The sequence below is a fragment of the Felis catus genome, chromosome B4 (genome assembly GCF_018350175.1).
Source record: "Felis catus isolate Fca126 chromosome B4, F.catus_Fca126_mat1.0, whole genome shotgun sequence".
NCBI lineage: Eukaryota > Metazoa > Chordata > Mammalia > Carnivora > Felidae > Felis > Felis catus.
Window position 1 is genome coordinate 48,546,040 of NC_058374.1, and position 13,285 is coordinate 48,559,324.

The 13,285-nt window shown below is 34.3% G+C and overlaps 1 protein-coding gene across 15 annotated transcripts in view; it reads right to left on the reverse strand.

The window, feature by feature from the left end:
• Nucleotides 1-13,285, reverse strand: part of GUCY2C (guanylate cyclase 2C) — a 140,937-nt gene that overhangs the window by 94,653 nt on the left and 32,999 nt on the right. For 8 of the 15 annotated variants that reach the window (XM_045061416.1, XM_045061425.1, XM_045061423.1 and 5 more), the window contains exons 2-4: nt 11,604-11,746; nt 4,145-4,236; nt 1,735-1,897 (exon numbers count right to left, since the gene is read on the reverse strand). The gene's annotated coding sequence lies outside the window, so the exon portion shown is untranslated. The other 7 variants (XM_045061424.1, XM_045061420.1, XM_045061417.1 and 4 more) reach the window with 6 other exon arrangements.

Consider the following 13,285-nt stretch of genomic DNA (forward strand, 5'->3'; position numbering starts at 1 on the left):
CCAAATCAGTGAAAACAAAAAAAGATAAACATATGGTCCTTCTAGAATTCAAAACTTGGATTCATACCTGGGATTTAATGTGGCACAATATTCACATTAATCTCCGACTTGGGGCACCTGGGTGGCTCAGTCGGTCAAGCGTCTGACTCTGGCTCAGGTCACGACCTTGCGGTTCGTGAGTTCAAGCCCTGCATCAGGCTCTGTGCTGACAGCTCAGGGCCTGGAGCCTGCTTCAGATTTTGTGTCTCCATCTCTCTCTGCCCCTCTCCTGCACACGCTCTGTCTGTCTCTCTCTCAAAAATAAATAAACATTAAAAAAATTAATCTCCAGCTAGAATCATAGATTGCTTCATTTATTTCTTCCTGGCAACAATCTCTTTGTTTGCTGAGTAACAAATTTTGCTGGAAAGGCCAAATCTACCATTGAACAGGAAATTAGTCTCTTAATAGGTCAGAATATACATAACTTTACCAAAGACGATGGCTTTTTGAAAAGATCTAGACAGATTCAAGGTGTTGGACTGGGTTGTATCTACCCTATGAGGCAGAACTGGAGATACTTCTGAAATATTAAATATGCAGATAATTAATGACCAGAGGAAATTAGAATTCATTGTAAATAGTTCACAGATAACAATAAAAGGGAAATTTTATATACTTCTCGGTAATTACTACATCACTCTCATTTAAATCATGAATTGTTATGTTTCTCCAAGTGGATCTTTTTTAAAAAGTTAACAAAGTAATATGAGTGTATGGTAGCAAATCAAATAGGAAAAAAAAATTCTTATGTCGCTGCTTTGCAAATTGAGACTGTTATTGCCTCTTTCACTGCCTCTATGCTTCCTGCATATCTTTCACTTCATCTGTGTAAAAGTTATATTGTCAAGATTGCTAATCTGTCTCTTCTATGCTGCAAAAACAAAGAAAAAGACTCACTGTATCACTACTATAAGAATCTAGGTTCCGGTACCAATTTTCCAGGAAACCACCTGCCTTATGGATACAAATGGGATTATCTACATTCCTCACATTACTCGAGCTTAAGATACATGAAAAGGTAAATTTTATGGTTACATAGAGTTGACATACCTAGCTTACATCTAGAGCTGGTACTACATATTTATTTCTTCATTCTAGAAAAAGTTATAGTATTTAATTATATGGTATCAACTGCTTGGATTATTTTGGTTAAATTAATTAATTATTTCTTTTTTTTTTTTTTTCAACGTTTATTTATTTTTGGGACAGAGAGAGACAGAGCATGAACGGGGGAGGGGCAGAGAGAGAGGGAGACACAGAATCAGAAACAGGCTCCAGGCTCCGAGCCATCAGCCCAGAGCCTGACGCGGGGCTCGAACTCATGGACTGCGAGATCGTGACCTGGCTGAAGTCGGACGCTTAACTGACTGCGCCACCCAGGCGCCCCTAATTAATTATTTCAATCAAATTACCTGTAACTCTTATGAAATGCTCATGTTAATTTCATTCTTTTTACCTCAAGGAAGGGTTCCCTTTTAGCAAATTGAAAGATCAACTTAAATACATTAAATGTTCACTTGAGAATAACGTATCTGTTTCCATATACCTAGATGATACAGATATCTTTGTCTACAGTTGATTCTCCAAACTACAATGAGAGAAAAGAACTACTGCTGCATAGGCATAAACCGATATAAACACTTACTGAGTTATTTAGTTGTTATTTTTGAAGTTTAAAGTTTCGATCTTTACCTGGAATTTGTTTTGCCACTGTAAGCAGGTGAGTGTCCAGGCCGAACAACAGCTCCTTTTCTCTCTTCATGACCCATTCTTCTCAGTTGGTGGATGACACAATGGCCACAGCCCAAGGGGTACCCAGATCCGTGATCCACCAGGGTTCAGTCTCTTTTCGGGTCTGAATACAAGGGATTTTATCAAAGTCACTCATGAAAGATCCATCAATAGCTTGTCAGGATATATCAATGGATCACGGAGATTGTTGGGTAGATGTTTCCCCCGAGATAGCATTGGATCTTAAATGCCAAAGTACAGCCAAAGTGAGCTATACACCAAAAGAAAAGTGCAATGTACTGCTGGCAGAATGGGAAGTGACTTTTTTTTAAGGGGAAGTAATGGGGAAAAATATTTCCATTTCTTGAAAAGTTGATATATAAACTATACCTCATATTTATTGATCTGGCTAAAATGTACCATTGTTACTATTATTATGAATTCAAACTACCAGTCATCTCCTGATTCTCTACAAACGGCTTCATGCAAAAGAGAATTGATTCCCATGATTCATATTTAGATTCCAAGTTTTAAATTAATTCTGTTGTCAGAATATGGCTTGGGACGAATGGCAATTTTAATGGTTTTCTACATTGCTTTTAATTTTTCCTATTTATAGTATAAGCAAGGGAAAGAAAGGTGGCATTTTATGTGATCTTTATTTCTATTGCCTTCCTTACATATTTATTTTTCTGATCATTAACCACCGATACTGTTATAGAAATGGACTTAACATTAAAGGTTATTTTAGTCAAAGAAAAGATCTATTACATTATAAAGGTATGTTCACTGAGTATTTTTAATCCTAAGATAATTTTGACTTCTAGGGTTAAGAAATTCAATAGATAAAGAAAGACAACCACTAAATGAGAGGTTTAGATCTTGTTTGTAAAATGAAGTGTGGTCTTCTATGCAGAAGTACAAAATGATTTAACTTATTTTTTTCTGATTTTATTAATTTTATATTAAAAGTTAATATATGAATTCATGGCTATTCAGTACAGCATCTATGGATGAAAAAATAAAAATAAACTTTTACCCCTTCCTAAATACCACCCCTCTTCTCAAAGTAGAAATGAATAATAGTTAAATTCTTTCAGGTATTTTTTATATTTATATTTAGGTATTTTTCTATTTACCCTTATTTCCACTTTCTACCCATAATTCCCTTTCTAATTATGCCAAGAATTTTTTTTCCCCTGAAGGAACAATACCATATTCAAAAACTTGGCAGTATATTTACTTAGCAAGCAGATGTATTAGATGGATCCTAACTTTGTATCAATATTCAAGTTACTTAGACAAAGTAGGATAATTGTATACAATTAATTATTTTTAGTCAGTGGTATCTTAAATCATTTTGAAGTGTTCTAGTAAGTGAATTGATCTGCCAAAATAATGGGTCAGTCTTTAACAAAATATGTATAGTTAAAAAAGGAAAATAAAAATGGTGATGATAACAACTCAAAAAATGTTCCAAGTAAAGCCAAATAGTCAAGTTGACCATAAGTAAAATATCTTTTTTTTTGCTCTTTGCGATTTATTTGCAGCAAAACATCTTCCCAGTCCCTCTAAACTTTGTTAACAATATGATTTATAGTTTTTTGGTAACTAATTTATCAATTAGGTTTTGCTTTATAGTTTTTAAATAAGAAATATAAGCATAAAAAGTAAATATCTCATTGTTTGTTGGCATTTATTTAAGCAGCATGAACTACGGAAATAAACTAATACAGGGAATCTATGAGAAATTTTTCCCTTCACTCAAATATGAGAAGTCCTAGGTTCATATAATCTTTAACAAAAATAAATCGACAAGTGGAAAATATAAAACAAGAAAGAAAATACTGAATAAATAAGACAACAGAGGAAATGGACAGTGAAGAGAAATGAAACAATACTCTGAGGAAGATTATGAGGTCAGAGTCGCAGCATCATTAGATATTTCAATTTCCATATTATTTAATATGAAGAATGTTGTCCTCCCTTCTGTATTTCATGATATAATGAAATAACTGAATAAAAATAATGAAATGTCATGGGGCGCCTGGGTGGCTCAATAGGTTAAGTGTCTGATCTTGGTTTTAGCTCAGGTCATGATTTCATGGTTCATGAGTTCAAGCCCCCGTATCAGGCTCTGCACTGAAGGCATGGAGCCTGCTTGGGATTCTGTCTCCCTCTCTGTGCCCCTCCCTTGCTCACTATCTCTCTATCTCCCCAAAATAAGTAAACTTAAAAAAATAAATGAAATGTCCTATTAATCAAGAAAATATATGTAACACCCACTGACCCATGTGGCTTTTGAGATAGGCAAAACTGGGCATGGACCAAAGACTTGCATCTCACACAAAGTTGAGGATATGTTTCTTACCTGGAGTGTTGACAATCACATATCTTCCTCTCATTCTCCCACATCTAACAGATTCTAATTTTCCAGGTTCTACAGAGTTAATGATGGCATATCTGAAGAGAAAAAAAGTTAATTTCAGGCTTGATTTTGTTAGTGTGATCAAAGAAATCACATAAAGTAAATTAGAAATCAATGAAGTGTCAATAAAATACTTTGAAATCAGATGTTCTAGTCTTTCCTTATCTGGTAGTTGGAAAGCAATGACTGAATTCGTAACAGTTATTATGACTATTATGGCAATTTTACAGTCAGCATTGGTGTTCTGGCATCGACAGCTTCACTTTTCTCCAGCTGCATTTTATAAATGATGTCCATTGTCTTCACTTCTTTGGTAAGTTATTTTACTACGAAAAAAAAATCACTGATACTTGTTACTTCGCAACATCTTTCTATACGTACATAAATTATTTCTACAAAATGTCAGATGTTATTTGGTAGCATGAGTTTTTACAAAATAAACTCAATAATAAACATATAGTTTATTCCAAACCCCCTAACAAACTTCCTTCTGCAGTTTGGGGGGATTGTATTAAATGTATAGAATAATCTCTAATAATTTGTTTGTTTATAGTATCAGATATTTTTGAAAAAGATCAAGGTACATCATTTAAAGTATTCAAGTCATTCCAGTATTTGAGAGGTCCTAGGTTGGTATAGTTTTGAGTTGATGTCCCTCCATAAATTTAATTTAAAAATATCCATGTTCAATATATTTTGTATTAATTTTCTCCCAAGTATTAAAATTATTTGTTGCTGTTGAAAATGGGATTTTTTCTCTTATTTGTGCTTTCATTATATGTTCCAATTGATTATTATTTATATCTAACAACATATTACTTATTGTATTTTAATTTTTAACAAGTCATAATATTGAATGATCTTATTTTTCCTAGCCGTTTTTAACTTGATTCCTTTGGTTTTGTAGATTTACAATGACATAATCTGAAAAGCTACTTTGCCTTCTTCCTTGCAGAATTTTATGTCTCTAATTCATATCACCTGGCTAATTGCATAGACTAGTAATTTCAGACACTGTTAAGTAACAATTGGTGATTTAAGTAACATGTATTTTGCTTTAGTTTTCTTCCCAGTATTTAAACTTCAGACAAAGAGAAAATTTTTAAAGCAGCTAGAGAAAAGAATTCTCACATACAAGGGAAATGCCATAGGGCTTTTCAGTAGATTTCTCAGCAGAAACCTTTCAGGCCAGGAAAGAGTGGGATGATATAATCAAAGTGCTGAAAGAAAAAAACCTGCCAAACAAGAATAGTTTGCATAGCAAAGTTGTCCTTCAAAAATGAAGGAGAGATAAAGACTCTTGAGATACACACAAAACGGGAGAATTTATGATCACTAGACCAGCCTTACAAGAAATACTGAAAGCAGTCCTTAAAGCTGAAATATAAAATACATTGGTAAAGGTAAGTATAACATTAAATTTAGAATATTTTAATACTGTAATATAATAGTATGTTAATCACTTAACTTTAGTATGAAGATCAAAAAACAAAAGTATTAAAAATAACTATAGCTACAATAATTTGTTAATGGACTCACAATATAAAATTATAATGTAAGTTGTGGGCACTTGGGTGGTTCAGTCAGCTAAGTGTCCGACTTTGGCTCAGGTCATGATCTCACAGTTTGTGGGTTCGATCCCCATGCCAGGCTCTGTGATGACAGCTGGGAGCCTAGAGCCTGCTTCTGATTCTGTGTCTCCCTCTCCACCCCTCCCCTGCTCACACTCTGTCTCTCTCTGTGTCTCAAAAATAAATATAAAAAAAATTAAAGAAATATATGTTGTGACAACAAAAACATAAAATATGAAGGGAGAAGTAAAAGAGAATAATTTTTGTAAGTAATCAAAGTTACATCATTATTTGCTTAAAATAGACTGCTATATCTGTTATGTTATGATGTTAAAATGGTATGTAAGCCCTATGAATCACAAAGCAAAAACCTACAGTAGGTACAAAAGATAAAGAGAAGGTAATCAAAGCATATTGCTACAGAAAATCATCAATTCACAAAGAATGACAAGAAGAGAAGAAAACGAAACAAAGGAACTGGAAAACTAATAAGATGTCACTAGTAAGTCCTTACAAATTGATAATTACTTTAAATGTAAATGAATTGGTTTCTCTAATCCAAAGAGTGGCTAAAAAGATTACAATGACAAAAGAAAAAGGCCAACTATATTCTGCCTATAAGAGACTCACTTCAGCTTTAAAAACACACAGACTCAAAGTGAAGGGATGGAAAAAATATTCCATATAAATATTCCAAATAAAAGAGAAAAGAGATAGCTATACTTCTATTAGACAAAATAGACTTTAGGTCAAAAACTCAAACAAGAGGAGAAAAAGGTCACTGTATAATGATAAAGGGGTCAATTCACAAGGGGACTTGACAACTGTAAACACATATGCATACAACACTGGAACGCCTAAATATATTAAGAAAATGCCAACAGATTGGCAAATGCCAACAGCAGATTTGAAGGGAGAAGCAGCCAACAATACAGTAATAGTAGGGGACTTCAATACCCCACCTTCAATAATGAACAGATCATCCAGGAAGAAAATCAATAAGGAGACATTGGACTTGAACTATACTTTAGACCAAATGAATCTAACGGATAAATATAGAAGATTCCATCCAACAGCATTCTCCAGGATAGATGATGTTATGTCAGAAAACAGGTCTTAGCAAATTTAAAGATTCAAGTCATTCCAAGTATCTTCTCCAACCACAATAGTATGGAACTAGAAATAAATAACAGAAAGAAAACTGGAAAACTCATAAATATGTGTACGTTGCTCATTCCTAAGCAACCTATGGGCCAAAGAAGAAATCAAAAGGAAAATCATAAATATCTTGAATCAAATGAAAGTGGAAACACAAATGAAAGTGGAAATACCAAAACTTATAGATACAGCAAAAGCTGATCGAAGGGTGAAGTTTATAGCAATAAATGCCTATTTTTAAAAAAGAAAGATCCCAAATCAACAAACTAACTTTACATCTCTAGAAACTAGGAAAAGAAAAAGAAACTAAACCCAAATTTAGCAGAAGGAAGGGAATAACAAATATTAAAAAATAGAAAAGATCATTGAAAGTAAGAGTTGGTTTTTTGAAAAGAAAAATAGAATTGACAATTTTAGCTAAGCTAAATAAGAAAAGAAAAAAATGAAGTAAAATTAGAGAGAGGAAGTACTACAACTGATACTGCAGAAATACAAAAGATTGTAAGAGACCATTATGAACATTATACACCAACAGATTGGATAACCTTGAAGAAAAGGATAAATTACTGGAAACATACAACCTAGCAAGACTGAATCAGGAAGAAATAGAAAATCTGAACAGACCAAGAACAAGTAAGGAGATTAAATCAGTAGCCATAAACCTCCCAAGAAAAAAAAGCCCCGGATGAGATGATTTCACTGGTGAATTCTATGAAACATGTGAAGTACTAATACCAATCGTCACACTCTTCCAGAAAATCGAAGAGGAGGGAACACTCCCAGACTCACAAAGCCAACATTACCCTGACACCAAAGCCAGATAAGGGCACTACAAGAAAAGGAAACTGAAGGCTAATATTCCTGGTGAATCCAGAGGCAAAAATTTTCAACAAAATACTAACAAACCAACAGTACATTAAATGAATCATACACCATGATCGAGTGAGATTTATCCCTCACATGCAAGTATGGTTCAATACATGCAAATCAATAAATATGATATACCACATTAATAGAATGAAAAATAAAAAGTCACCTTAGGATCATCTCAACAGATGCAGAAAAAGCATTTGACAAAATTCAACATCTTTTCATGGTTAAAACTCTCAACAAATTTGGTATAAACAGACCCCAACATGACAAAGGCCACATATGACAAGCTTATGGCTAACATCATACCATGGTGAAAGCTGAAAGCTCTTCTTCTAAGATCAGGAACAAGACAAGAGTACCCACTTTCACCAATTTTATTCAACATAGTACTGGAATTTCTAGCTAGAGCAATTAGGTAAGAAACAGGAATAAAAGGCATCCAAACTGGAAAGGAAACAAAGTAATATTCTTTCAGTTTGCAGATGATATGATCTTATATAAAGAAACTCCTAAAGGCTCCACCAAAAAAACTGTTAGAACTAATAAACAAATTCGGGAAAGTTGCAGGACACAGAATCAACATACAAAAACCAGTTGCATGTCCGTGCACTAACAACAAACTATCTGCAAAGGATATAAAGAATAAAAAAAAAAAGGATATAAAGAATATAATCCTATTTATAGTGGCATCAAAAACAATAAAATACTTAGGAATAAATTTAATCAAGGAAGCAAAAGATCTATACCCTTAACACTATAAAACACTGATGAAAGAAATTAAAAAATGATGCAAATGGAAAGATATCGTTTTGTTGGATCAAAAGAATATTGTTAAAATATGCATTCTACCCCAAATCTTCTATAGATTCAATGCAATCAAAATTCCAATGGCACTTTTTCACAGAAATAGAAAAAATATATATAGATCCCAAAATTTGTATAGAACAACAAAAGACCTCAAATAGCAAAAGCAGGAGGTATCACACTTCCTGATTTCAAACTATATTACAAAGCTATAGTAATCCAAACAGTATGGTACTGGAATAAAAACCAATGCATTGGCCAAACAAACAGAACTGAGAGCACAGATTTGATGCATGTATGATCAGCCAATATTTGAAAAGGGAATCAAGAATACTTGATGGAGAAAGATTAGTCTCTTCAATAAATGGTGCTGGGAAAACTGGATATTCACAGGAAAAATAACGAACTTGACCCCTATCTTGCACCACACACAAAAATTAAGATGGATTAAAGACTTTAATGTAAGACCTGATAATGTAAAACTTTTAGAATAAAACAGAAAAGGCTCCTTGACATTGGTCTTGGCAATGATTTTTGGATGTGACACCAAAACCACAAGTGACAAAAGCAAAAATAAACATCAAACTACAAAGCTTCTGCACAGAAAAAAATAAAATAAAATCAGTCAATCAAGAAAGAAAACGAAAAGGCCATCTATAGAATGAAAATATTTACAAAAAAGTTATCTGATAAGGGACTGGTATCCGAAATGCATAAAGAACTCTTACAGCAAAAAAATAAAACCCCAAATAATCCATTTATAAAACAGGGGGGGGAACCTGAAAAGACATTTTTCTAAAGAAGATATCCAAATGTCTAACAGGTACATGAGAAGATGTTGAACATCACTAACCATCAGGGAAATGAAGATCAAAACCATAATGAGATACCACCTTATGCCTGTTAGAATGGCTAGTATCAAAAAAACAAGAGATAACAAGAGTTGGCGAGGATGTGGAGAAAAGGGCATACTTGTGCTCTGTTGGTTGGAATATAAATTGGGGAAGCCACATAGAAAACAGCATGGAAGTTCTTTAAAATATTCAAAATAGAATTACCATATTATTGTGACTTTATTAAATTGATGTCTGTTAAGTACAGCCCTGAGATGTCAGATGGTGAGCTATGGTTCCACAAAAGACGACAGAGAATTAAAACAGAATACTTTACTACTCACAGGTTTCAGGGAAAGTACACAGCATGCCTCGAGGGGCCACATGGGAAGTCAAGGCCTGGTGTAGGCAGAGAGTGGCAGAACCTAGGGCACTTGCTTACAGAAAGATCCTGGTCTAAGGCCAGATTGGTCGATTCAAACCACAAGAGTAGGGTTTTGGTTAGCTCTGCAGGGGTTTTATCTAAGGAGCACATAAAGGAAAGGCCCCAGGAAGAGGGGAGATTTTTATCACAAGGCCATTGAGGAAAGTCACCATAGGAACTTACATTTACTTACGACTGCCCGCTGCTATCTGAGGCAGAAACTTGCATGAGGAACTAATGTCATTTTAAGGCCTGTGCAGTCTGCCTGGCCAAACAAGATGGATGCCCAGGCAGCAATATTATGGAGTAAACTAGCTAACCTCTTGATATATGTTATTCAGCAATCCTATTTCTGGGTATGCATCCAAAGAACATGAAATCACTATCTCAAAGAAACATCTACACTGCCATGTTCACTGTAGCATTATTCACAATACCCAAAACATGGAAACAACCTAAGCTGCCACTGATGAATGAATGGGTAAGGAAAATACCTGGAATGGAATATTATTCAGCCATAAAAACAAGGAAATCCTGCTATTTGTGACACATGGATGGATACTGAGGAAATGATGCAGAATGAAATAAGTCAGGGAGAGAAAGACAAATACTGTTTCATCTCATTTATATGTAGAACCTAAAAAAGCCAAACTCATAAAAATACAGAGTAGAATGGAGGTTGCCAAAGGCTGGGTGTCAGAGAAATGGGGAGATGTTGGTCAAAGGGTATAATCTTCTAGTTTTAGATGATAAGATCTGGGGATCTAGTGCACAGCATGATTACAGTTCTCGATACTGTATTATAGACTTGAAAGTTGCTAAGAGAATATAACTTAAATGTTCTCACTATTTAAAAAAAAGGTAATTATGAGAGGTGATGGATGTATTAAGTAATTTTTTGTGGTAATCATTTTATTTATTTTGTTTTATTTTTAAATGTTTTATTTATTTTTGAGAGACAGAGAGAAAGAGAGAGTGAGAGAATGTGAATGAGGGAAGGGCAGAGAGAGACAAGGATGGAGGTTCTGTGCTGAGCGGACAGCCTGATGGGGGGCTCGAACTCACGAACTGTGAGATCATAACCTGAGCCAAAGTTGGATGCTTAGCCAAACTGAGCCACCCAGGTGCCCCTTTGTGGTAATCATTTTACAATGTATACATGTACCAAATAATCACACTGTACATGTTAAACTTACATAGTGTTACAGTTCAGTTCTATCTCAATAAATCTTGTTTAACAAAAATCTATTAAAAGTAGCTGATTTGTGATGAGCTACCAAGAGATCTGGGTGGAAGGGCCACTTACTATATCTTTTTATAAAAAAATTTTTTAACATGATCATGTATTAAATTTTCCAAACAAAAAACATTACATAAACATAGTAGGCAAAATAATATTTTGTATATGAGTGACTGAAAAAATGCTTTAACTCAACCAGTGACTATAATATTAAAGAAGAAAGTAGCATTTAAACATATGAGTAGAAATATTCTACTATTGCTTACTTTAAAAATAAAGTTTAACAAAAAAATTTTTCATTAGGTCAGTGACCCTCCAAAATATTGATTCAATCATTTTTGAAAAATAAGTTTCCTTAAATACCTAAGATTTAACTTCTCCCAGTTAGCAGGTGAGTCTCCAATCAGTCATGGCTTTATTAGTCTCCTCCTGACAGCAGTCCCTTAGGTTGATAATCACACTGTTTCCTGTCTCTGTAGATCCCAGACCTACCACCTACCAGGGGTCAGCCTCCAGTCACATTTGAATATAGGAGCCCTTGTCAAAGTTACTTGCTGGAGAGCCATCCACTGCTTTCTTGGGTTCCCAAAGATCTTGTGGTGCTGGACTGAGTGGCTGGCTTCCATTTTGATAGGACTGAATCTGAGAAAAAGACAAGCAATGTGAGAATACCATCTAGGTGTATCATGAACTCATTATTCTTATGCAACCCACTGTTGATGCCAATACACTCTGATATATACCATGAATAACAGGTAAAATAGTTACCTGGACCCAACAGATTCTCACTGAGCTCCCTGAATATGGGGCCCATCTATCTTCCTACTTTATTTTCTCTTTCGCAGAGAACCAATCAAGGAGACAAATGAAACACTCTGCTGCAGTTCATTACTCTTAGGCACTTCAACCCCCTATGTGGAACAAAGTTTCCAAATTTTTTAAAGATCAGGACAAATATAATGTTTTGTAGGTTTAAGAGACTTCTAAATGGATGTGAAGTTCAAAAAGGGAGAAATAAAAGAGGAGGAATATAGTGGCCACAGAGGTATAGCAGTATATAAAAAATAACACATTTTACAAAATAAGGTTCAAATGATATTGTGTTGAATCTCAATTGTTTTGAAAAATAATGAAATTGAAAATGTTTCAGAGGACGAAAGCATAGAAACCAATAGAACTTTCTTCTCCATTGGGAAGAAACTGGGGATCTTCAGATCTGGGAATCAAAAAGCTTCCAGTACCTTCTTCTACTAGCCCTGGCCCAATGACTTGCACTTCACAAAAAGTCAAAAGCTTTCCTTTCCCCTGAATGGTCAGAGTTACATGTTGCTCACTCATTCCCCTAGAGAGAGGTGAGACATTGTTCTCTCAGGACCGAGGCAAAAATGGTCATACCTGAAAGGAAAATCGTATTATCTTCATCCATAATGGCTATGACCACATTTTGATTTAGGCTTCTGGATTTGTGTGAAATAATGATTGTCTTCTCTTGCTTCTATCAATATCTTTCTTAATTTGTTTCAATTCATGGGCAACAGAGAAACTATTCAGACTTGCTATCAATAATATGAATCAATTCAATAGGCTGTCTTCAAATATAATTATTGATTTGTCTTTCACAGAGGCCCTCAGTCTATCACAGATTTTTCCAAGACGGGTATGCTCATTGCTGATATTCTTTCTTGCTTCCAAAACTGTAAATCCTCTGCTGTACAAAGCTACACTCATAATCACAAACAAGATGCTTTCACTATTTTCTGCTTTATTTATGATTTTCTAAAATGATACCTACCATTCATCTAACTCTTGAACTTTCAGTTGTTTCAACATCAATTACATATTTTTATGCCTCCTAAGCTGCCAGTTTCAGAAAAAAGTGGCTAGCTACTTTCTTCCGAGTATACTTTGGACTTGGTGCTATTGTAATTCTTATATATACTGTGTGTAGGTGTGTGTGTGTGTGTGTGTGTGTGTGTGTGTGTGTGTGTGTATAGTATAGTATAGTATAGTATTTCCATACTTGCACATTGTTAATTACACCCAAATGCTAAATCATGTCTTTTGAGGAAATTACTAATATTGGTTTGAATGGAAGGGAAAGTTACAAAACAGGATTTAAATGTAACAAAAATATGAGTAAATTATAATTACTGGAAACACTCAAAATTCATGTAATTTCAT